Source organism: Hyla sarda, chromosome 4 (genome assembly GCF_029499605.1).
Source record: "Hyla sarda isolate aHylSar1 chromosome 4, aHylSar1.hap1, whole genome shotgun sequence".
NCBI classification, from domain to species: Eukaryota; Metazoa; Chordata; class Amphibia; order Anura; family Hylidae; genus Hyla; species Hyla sarda.
The window spans coordinates 20,053,924-20,061,423 of NC_079192.1; the positions used below are offsets into that span (position 1 = coordinate 20,053,924).

The 7,500-nt window shown below is 46.6% G+C and overlaps 13 non-coding genes across 13 annotated transcripts; 9 read left to right on the forward strand and 4 right to left on the reverse strand.

The window, feature by feature from the left end:
* Positions 1-1,102: 1,102 nt before the first annotated feature.
* On the reverse strand, positions 1,103-1,174 carry TRNAQ-CUG (transfer RNA glutamine (anticodon CUG)). Its single transcript has one exon. It is a non-coding gene; the product is annotated as a tRNA-Gln (tRNA).
* Positions 1,175-1,329: 155 nt separating this feature from the next.
* TRNAL-UAG (transfer RNA leucine (anticodon UAG)) lies at positions 1,330-1,411 on the forward strand. Its single transcript has one exon. It is a non-coding gene; the product is annotated as a tRNA-Leu (tRNA).
* A 286-nt stretch (positions 1,412-1,697) lies between these two features.
* Positions 1,698-1,779, forward strand: TRNAL-AAG (transfer RNA leucine (anticodon AAG)). The gene has a single exon. It is a non-coding gene; the product is annotated as a tRNA-Leu (tRNA).
* A 1,127-nt stretch (positions 1,780-2,906) lies between these two features.
* TRNAQ-CUG (transfer RNA glutamine (anticodon CUG)) lies at positions 2,907-2,978 on the reverse strand. Its single transcript has one exon. It is a non-coding gene; the product is annotated as a tRNA-Gln (tRNA).
* A 155-nt stretch (positions 2,979-3,133) lies between these two features.
* TRNAL-UAG (transfer RNA leucine (anticodon UAG)) lies at positions 3,134-3,215 on the forward strand. Its single transcript has one exon. It is a non-coding gene; the product is annotated as a tRNA-Leu (tRNA).
* A 286-nt stretch (positions 3,216-3,501) lies between these two features.
* TRNAL-AAG (transfer RNA leucine (anticodon AAG)) lies at positions 3,502-3,583 on the forward strand. The gene has a single exon. It is a non-coding gene; the product is annotated as a tRNA-Leu (tRNA).
* A 684-nt stretch (positions 3,584-4,267) lies between these two features.
* TRNAQ-CUG (transfer RNA glutamine (anticodon CUG)) lies at positions 4,268-4,339 on the reverse strand. The gene has a single exon. It is a non-coding gene; the product is annotated as a tRNA-Gln (tRNA).
* Positions 4,340-4,494: 155 nt separating this feature from the next.
* On the forward strand, positions 4,495-4,576 carry TRNAL-UAG (transfer RNA leucine (anticodon UAG)). The gene has a single exon. It is a non-coding gene; the product is annotated as a tRNA-Leu (tRNA).
* A 286-nt stretch (positions 4,577-4,862) lies between these two features.
* TRNAL-AAG (transfer RNA leucine (anticodon AAG)) lies at positions 4,863-4,944 on the forward strand. Its single transcript has one exon. It is a non-coding gene; the product is annotated as a tRNA-Leu (tRNA).
* A 911-nt stretch (positions 4,945-5,855) lies between these two features.
* On the forward strand, positions 5,856-5,937 carry TRNAL-UAG (transfer RNA leucine (anticodon UAG)). Its single transcript has one exon. It is a non-coding gene; the product is annotated as a tRNA-Leu (tRNA).
* A 286-nt stretch (positions 5,938-6,223) lies between these two features.
* Positions 6,224-6,305, forward strand: TRNAL-AAG (transfer RNA leucine (anticodon AAG)). The gene has a single exon. It is a non-coding gene; the product is annotated as a tRNA-Leu (tRNA).
* Positions 6,306-6,989: 684 nt separating this feature from the next.
* On the reverse strand, positions 6,990-7,061 carry TRNAQ-CUG (transfer RNA glutamine (anticodon CUG)). Its single transcript has one exon. It is a non-coding gene; the product is annotated as a tRNA-Gln (tRNA).
* Positions 7,062-7,216: 155 nt separating this feature from the next.
* On the forward strand, positions 7,217-7,298 carry TRNAL-UAG (transfer RNA leucine (anticodon UAG)). The gene has a single exon. It is a non-coding gene; the product is annotated as a tRNA-Leu (tRNA).
* The last annotated feature ends 202 nt before the right edge of the window (positions 7,299-7,500 follow it).

Here is a 7,500-nt window from a genome sequence, read left to right on the forward strand (position 1 = left end):
CGCAATTCGAATATTATTCGCGAATATCGCATATTCGCGAATTCGCGAATTTCGCGAATATAGCGCTATATATTCGTAATTACGAATATTCGTTTTTTTTTTTTTTTTTTCTTCACAGTACACATCACAGTGATCACCCCTCTCTGCTTCCAGCTTGTGTGGTGTAAAGAAGGCTGTAATACTACTGTTTGAGACTGGCGTGCGAAAATTCGCATATGCGAAAATTAGCATATGCTAATGTTCGCATATGCGAATTTCCGCATATGTTAATTTTCGCATGCGCGTATTTTCGCATACGCGAAAATAAAACGAGGATATAACGAATATGCGAATATTCGCGAATATATGACGAATATTCGTCCATATATTCGCGAATATTCGCGAATTCGAATATGGCCTATGCCGCTCAACACTACCATTGAGTAGCTTTTGCTTTTACTTGCTCTTTCAGCTCACGTTACATGCCCAGAATATCGATTGGTTGAGGCAGGTACCTGGCGCCAGCTAACTAATCAGCACTTCCCCTTTCAATGCAGGAGAACCTCTCGTCCCTCTCTCAGTATGGGCGCTGTATTACCACCTGCTAAGATGTTGCGCGGACAATCTGGAATACAATCCTTGAGGAGGGATCCCCAGGGATCAGATGTACTCTGTGATGAATAGGGTGAACAGGAAGAACTACAAAACTGACCCTTGCTGTCTTGCCTTAATCCTTCCCTAGATCTGAAACATAGGCACAGAGCAGCGTACACCATAATCTGCACCGAGCTGCAAAAGCCAGGGATATTCACAGAGGTTAACCCATCAGGAAATCCACTCTATACTAGCCAGAGCTGGCACTGTTTCTGGAAGAAAGAGGCAATTTAACTTTATTTTCTAATCCTGGATAACCCATATTTCTGGCATTATGGCTCCCGGGGGGATGTGAGTGCTCTGGGTTTCTTTGAGGCATGAGTTTTCATCCAAGTTCTCAACTAATTGCACCTTGGGGCGACAGAACACAAAGGTATGGAAGCAGCATTTATGGATTTGAAAAGCTCACATCTGGAAGAAGGTTAAATAATTTTAATACAGTACTGAGTAATGAGAGGAAAGTAAAGAAAGGTCCCACCGAGATTTGAACTCGGTTCACTGGATTCAGAGTCCAGAGTGCTAACCATTACACCATGGAACCATTAAGTACCTTCTCCTGCCACACTAAAACTTTTAATTCTTCCTCCAGATCTCCAGAAAACCGGGGTACGGTTCCCAGATGGGGTGGCTATGATTATTTCGCCCCTTACTTAGGTCTGCGTCCTCAGGTAGGGTTGAAAAGCATCAGTTGTGTGTGGTAGCGTGGCCGAGCAGTCTAAGGCGCTGGATTTAGGCTCCAGTCTCTTTGGAGGCGTGGGTTCGAATCCCACTGCTGCCATTAGGCACTTTTTGCTGTTTCCAGAGGGATAACGAGATTACACCTTTGATCCCTAGCGCTGAGCTAAAGCGATTAATTCTCCCTCCAGAACTATTAAACGCTGACCCTTTAAGGACATTACCATGGAGCAGCAGGCATAGGTTGTTCCTTGTTAGTATAGTTGTGAGTATTCCTGCCTGTCATGCAGGTGACCAGGCTCCGAATTCCCGAAGGGGAAGCTATGCTTGTTTTGCCCTTTACTTAGGTCTGTGTCCCCAGGTAGGGTCGGAAAGCTGCAACACCATGTGGTAGCGTGGCCGAGCGGTCTAAGGCGCTGGATTAAGGCTCCAGTCTCTTCGGGGGCGTGGGTTCGAATCCCACCGTTGCCATTGAGTAGTGTTGCTCGCGAATATTCGCAATTCGAATATTATTCGCGAATATCGCATATTCGCGAATTCGCGAATTTCGCGAATATAGCGCTATATATTCGTAATTACGAATATTCGTTTTTTTTTTTTTTTTTTCTTCACAGTACACATCACAGTGATCACCCCTCTCTGCTTCCAGCTTGTGTGGTGTAAAGAAGGCTGTAATACTACTGTTTGAGACTGGCGTGCGAAAATTCGCATATGCGAAAATTAGCATATGCTAATGTTCGCATATGCGAATTTCCGCATATGTTAATTTTCGCATGCGCGTATTTTCGCATACGCGAAAATAAAACGAGGATATAACGAATATGCGAATATTCGCGAATATATGACGAATATTCGTCCATATATTCGCGAATATTCGCGAATTCGAATATGGCCTATGCCGCTCAACACTACCATTGAGTAGCTTTTGCTTTTACTTGCTCTTTCAGCTCACGTTACATGCCCAGAATATCGATTGGTTGAGGCAGGTACCTGGCGCCAGCTAACTAATCAGCACTTCCCCTTTCAATGCAGGAGAACCTCTCGTCCCTCTCTCAGTATGGGCGCTGTATTACCACCTGCTAAGATGTTGCGCGGACAATCTGGAATACAATCCTTGAGGAGGGATCCCCAGGGATCAGATGTACTCTGTGATGAATAGGGTGAACAGGAAGAACTACAAAACTGACCCTTGCTGTCTTGCCTTAATCCTTCCCTAGATCTGAAACATAGGCACAGAGCAGCGTACACCATAATCTGCACCGAGCTGCAAAAGCCAGGGATATTCACAGAGGTTAACCCATCAGGAAATCCACTCTATACTAGCCAGAGCTGGCACTGTTTCTGGAAGAAAGAGGCAATTTAACTTTATTTTCTAATCCTGGATAACCCATATTTCTGGCATTATGGCTCCCGGGGGGATGTGAGTGCTCTGGGTTTCTTTGAGGCATGAGTTTTCATCCAAGTTCTCAACTAATTGCACCTTGGGGCGACAGAACACAAAGGTATGGAAGCAGCATTTATGGATTTGAAAAGCTCACATCTGGAAGAAGGTTAAATAATTTTAATACAGTACTGAGTAATGAGAGGAAAGTAAAGAAAGGTCCCACCGAGATTTGAACTCGGTTCACTGGATTCAGAGTCCAGAGTGCTAACCATTACACCATGGAACCATTAAGTACCTTCTCCTGCCACACTAAAACTTTTAATTCTTCCTCCAGATCTCCAGAAAACCGGGGTACGGTTCCCAGATGGGGTGGCTATGATTATTTCGCCCCTTACTTAGGTCTGCGTCCTCAGGTAGGGTTGAAAAGCATCAGTTGTGTGTGGTAGCGTGGCCGAGCAGTCTAAGGCGCTGGATTTAGGCTCCAGTCTCTTTGGAGGCGTGGGTTCGAATCCCACTGCTGCCATTAGGCACTTTTTGCTGTTTCCAGAGGGATAACGAGATTACACCTTTGATCCCTAGCGCTGAGCTAAAGCGATTAATTCTCCCTCCAGAACTATTAAACGCTGACCCTTTAAGGACATTACCATGGAGCAGCAGGCATAGGTTGTTCCTTGTTAGTATAGTTGTGAGTATTCCTGCCTGTCATGCAGGTGACCAGGCTCCGAATTCCCGAAGGGGAAGCTATGCTTGTTTTGCCCTTTACTTAGGTCTGTGTCCCCAGGTAGGGTCGGAAAGCTGCAACACCATGTGGTAGCGTGGCCGAGCGGTCTAAGGTGCTGGATTAAGGCTCCAGTCTCTTCGGGGGCGTGGGTTCGAATCCCACCGTTGCCATTGAGTAGCTTTTGCTTTTACTTGCTCTTTCAGCTCACGTTACATGCCCAGAATATCGATTGGTTGAGGCAGGTACCTGGCGCCAGCTAACTAATCAGCGCTTCCCCTTTCAATGCAGGAGAACCTCTCGTCCCTCTCTCAGTATGGGCGCTGTATTACCACCTGCTAAGATGTTGCGCGGACAATCTGGAATACAATCCTTGAGGAGGGATCCCCAGGGATCAGATGTACTCTGTGATGAATAGGGTGAACAGGAAGAACTACAAAACTGACCCTTGCTGTCTTGCCTTAATCCTTCCCTAGATCTGAAACATAGGCACAGAGCAGCGTACACCATAATCTGCACCGAGCTGCAAAAGCCAGGGATATTCACAGAGGTAAACCAATCAGGAAATCCACTCTATACTAGCCAGAGCTGGCACTGTTTCTGGAAGAAAGAGGCAATTTAACTTTATTTTCTAATCCTGGATAACCCATATTTCTGGCATTATGGCTCCCGGGGGGATGTGAGTGCTCTGGGTTTCTTTGAGGCATGAGTTTTCATCCAAGTTCTCAACTAATTGCACCTTGGGGCGACAGAACACAAAGGTATGGAAGCAGCATTTATGGATTTGAAAAGCTCACATCTGGAAGAAGGTTAAATAATTTTAATACAGTACTGAGTAATGAGAGGAAAGTAAAGAAAGGTCCCACCGAGATTTGAACTCGGATCACTGGATTCAGAGTCCAGAGTGCTAACCATTACACCATGGAACCATTAAGTACCTTCACCTGCCACACTAAAACTTTTAATTCTTCCTCCAGATCTCCAGAAAACCGGGGTACGGTTCCCAGATGGGGTGGCTATGATTATTTTGCCCCTTACTTAGGTCTGCGTCCTCAGGTAGGGTTGAAAAGCAGCAGTTGTGTGTGGTAGCGTGGCCGAGCGGTCTAAGGCGCTGGATTTAGGCTCCAGTCTCTTTGGAGGCGTGGGTTCGAATCCCACCGCTGCCATTAGGCACTTTTTGCTGTTTCCAGAGGTATAACGAGATTACACCTTTGATCCCTAGCGCAGAGCTAAAGCGATTAATTCTCCCTTCAGAACTATTAAACGCTGACCCTTTAAGGACATTACCATGGAGCAGCAGGCATAGGTTGTTCCTCGTTAGTATAGTTGTGAGTATTCCTGCCTGTCATGCAGGTGACCAGGCTCCGAATTCCCGAAGGGGAAGCTATGCTTGTTTTGCCCTTTACTTAGGTCTGTGTCCCCAGGTAGGGTCGGAAAGCTGCAACACCATGTGGTAGCGTGGCCGAGCGGTCTAAGGCGCTGGATTAAGGCTCCAGTCTCTTCGGGGGCGTGGGTTCGAATCCCACCGTTGCCATTGAGTAGCTTTTGCTTTTACTTGCTCTTTCAGCTCACGTTACATGCCCAGAATATCGATTGGTTGAGGCAGGTACCTGGCGCCAGCTAACTAATCAGCGCTTCCCCTTTCAATGCAGGAGAACCTCTCGTCCCTCTCTCAGTATGGGCGCTGTATTACCACCTGCTAAGATGTTGCGCGGACAATCTGGAATACAATCCTTGAGGAGGGATCCCCAGGGATCAGATGTACTCTGTGATGAATAGGGTGAACAGGAAGAACTACAAAACTGACCCTTGCTGTCTTGCCTTAATCCTTCCCTAGATCTGAAACATAGGCACAGAGCAGCGTACACCATAATCTGCACCGAGCTGCAAAAGCCAGGGATATTCACAGAGGTTAACCAATCAGGAAATCCACTCTATACTAGCCAGAGCTGGCACTGTTTCTGGAAGAAAGAGGCAATTTAACTTTATTTTCTAATCCTGGATAACCCATATTTCTGGCATTATGGCTCCCGGGGGGATGTGAGTGCTCTGGGTTTCTTTGAGGCATGAGTTTTCATCCAAGTTCTCAACTAATTGCACCTTGGGGCGACAGAACACAAAGGTATGGAAGCAGCATTTATGGATTTGAAAAGCTCACATCTGGAAGAAGGTTAAATAATTTTAATACAGTACTGAGTAATGAGAGGAAAGTAAAGAAAGGTCCCACCGAGATTTGAACTCGGATCACTGTATTCAGAGTCCAGAGTGCTAACCATTACACCATGGAACCATTAAGTACCTTCTCCTGCCACACTAAAACTTTTAATTCTTCCTCCAGATCTCCAGAAAACCGGGGTACGGTTCCCAGATGGGGTGGCTATGATTATTTCGCCCCTTACTTAGGTCTGCGTCCTCAGGTAGGGTTGAAAAGCAGCAGTTGTGTGTGGTAGCGTGGCCGAGCAGTCTAAGGCGCTGGATTTAGGCTCCAGTCTCTTTGGAGGCGTGGGTTCGAATCCCACTGCTGCCATTAGGCACTTTTTGCTGTTTCCAGAGGGATAACGAGATTACACCTTTGATCCCTAGCGCTGAGCTAAAGCGATTAATTCTCCCTCCAGAACTATTAAACGTTGACCCTTTAAGGACATTACCATGGAGCAGCAGGCATAGGTTGTTCCTCGTTAGTATAGTTGTGAGTATTCCTGCCTGTCATGCAGGTGACCAGGCTCCGAATTCCCGAAGGGGAAGCTATGCTTGTTTTGCCCTTTACTTAGGTCTGTGTCCCCAGGTAGGGTCGGAAAGCTGCAACACCATGTGGTGGCGTGGCCGAGCGGTCTAAAGCGCTGGATTAAGGCTCCAGTCTCCTCGGGGGCGTGGGTTCGAATCCCACCGTTGCCATTGAGTAGCTTTTGCTTTTACTTGCTCTTTCAGCTCACGTTACATGCCCAGAATATCGATTGGTTGAGGCAGGTACCTGGCGCCAGCTAACTAATCAGCACTTCCCCTTTCAATGCAGGAGAACCTCTCGTCCCTCTCTCAGTATGGGCGCTGTATTACCACCTGCTAAGATGTTGCGCGGACAATCTGGAATACAATCCTTGAGGAGGGATCCCCAGGGATCAGATGTACTCTGTGATGAATAGGGTGAACAGGAAGAACTACAAAACTGACCCTTGCTGTCTTGCCTTAATCCTTCCCTAGATCTGAAACATAGGCACAGAGCAGCGTACACCATAATCTGCACCGAGCTGCAAAAGCCAGGGATATTCACAGAGGTTAACCAATCAGGAAATCCACTCTATACTAGCCAGAGCTGGCACTGTTTCTGGAAGAAAGAGGCAATTTAACTTTATTTTCTAATCCTGGATAACCCATATTTCTGGCATTATGGCTCCCGGGGGGATGTGAGTGCTCTGGGTTTCTTTGAGGCATGAGTTTTCATCCAAGTTCTCAACTAATTGCACCTTGGGGTGACAGAACACAAAGGTATGGAAGCAGCATTTATGGATTTGAAAAGCTCACATCTGGAAGAAGGTTAAATAATTTTAATACAGTACTGAGTAATGAGAGGAAAGTAAAGAAAGGTCCCACCGAGATTTGAACTCGGATCACTGGATTCAGAGTCCAGAGTGCTAACCATTACACCATGGAACCATTAAGTACCTTCACCTGCCACACTAAAACTTTTAATTCTTCCTCCAGATCTCCAGAAAACCGGGGTACGGTTCCCAGATGGGGTGGCTATGATTATTTCGCCCCTTACTTAGGTCTGCGTCCTCAGGTAGGGTTGAAAAGCAGCAGTTGTGTGTGGTAGCGTGGCCGAGCGGTCTAAGGCGCTGGATTTAGGCTCCAGTCTCTTTGGAGGCGTGGGTTCGAATCCCACCGCTGCCATTAGGCACTTTTTGCTGTTTCCAGAGGTATAACGAGATTACACCTTTGATCCCTAGCGCTGAGCTAAAGCGATTAATTCTCCCTTCAGAACTATTAAACGCTGACCCTTTAAGGACATTACCATGGAGCAGCAGGCATAGGTTGTTCCTCGTTAGTATAGTTGTGAGTATTCCTGCCTGTCATGCAGGTAACCAGGCTTCGA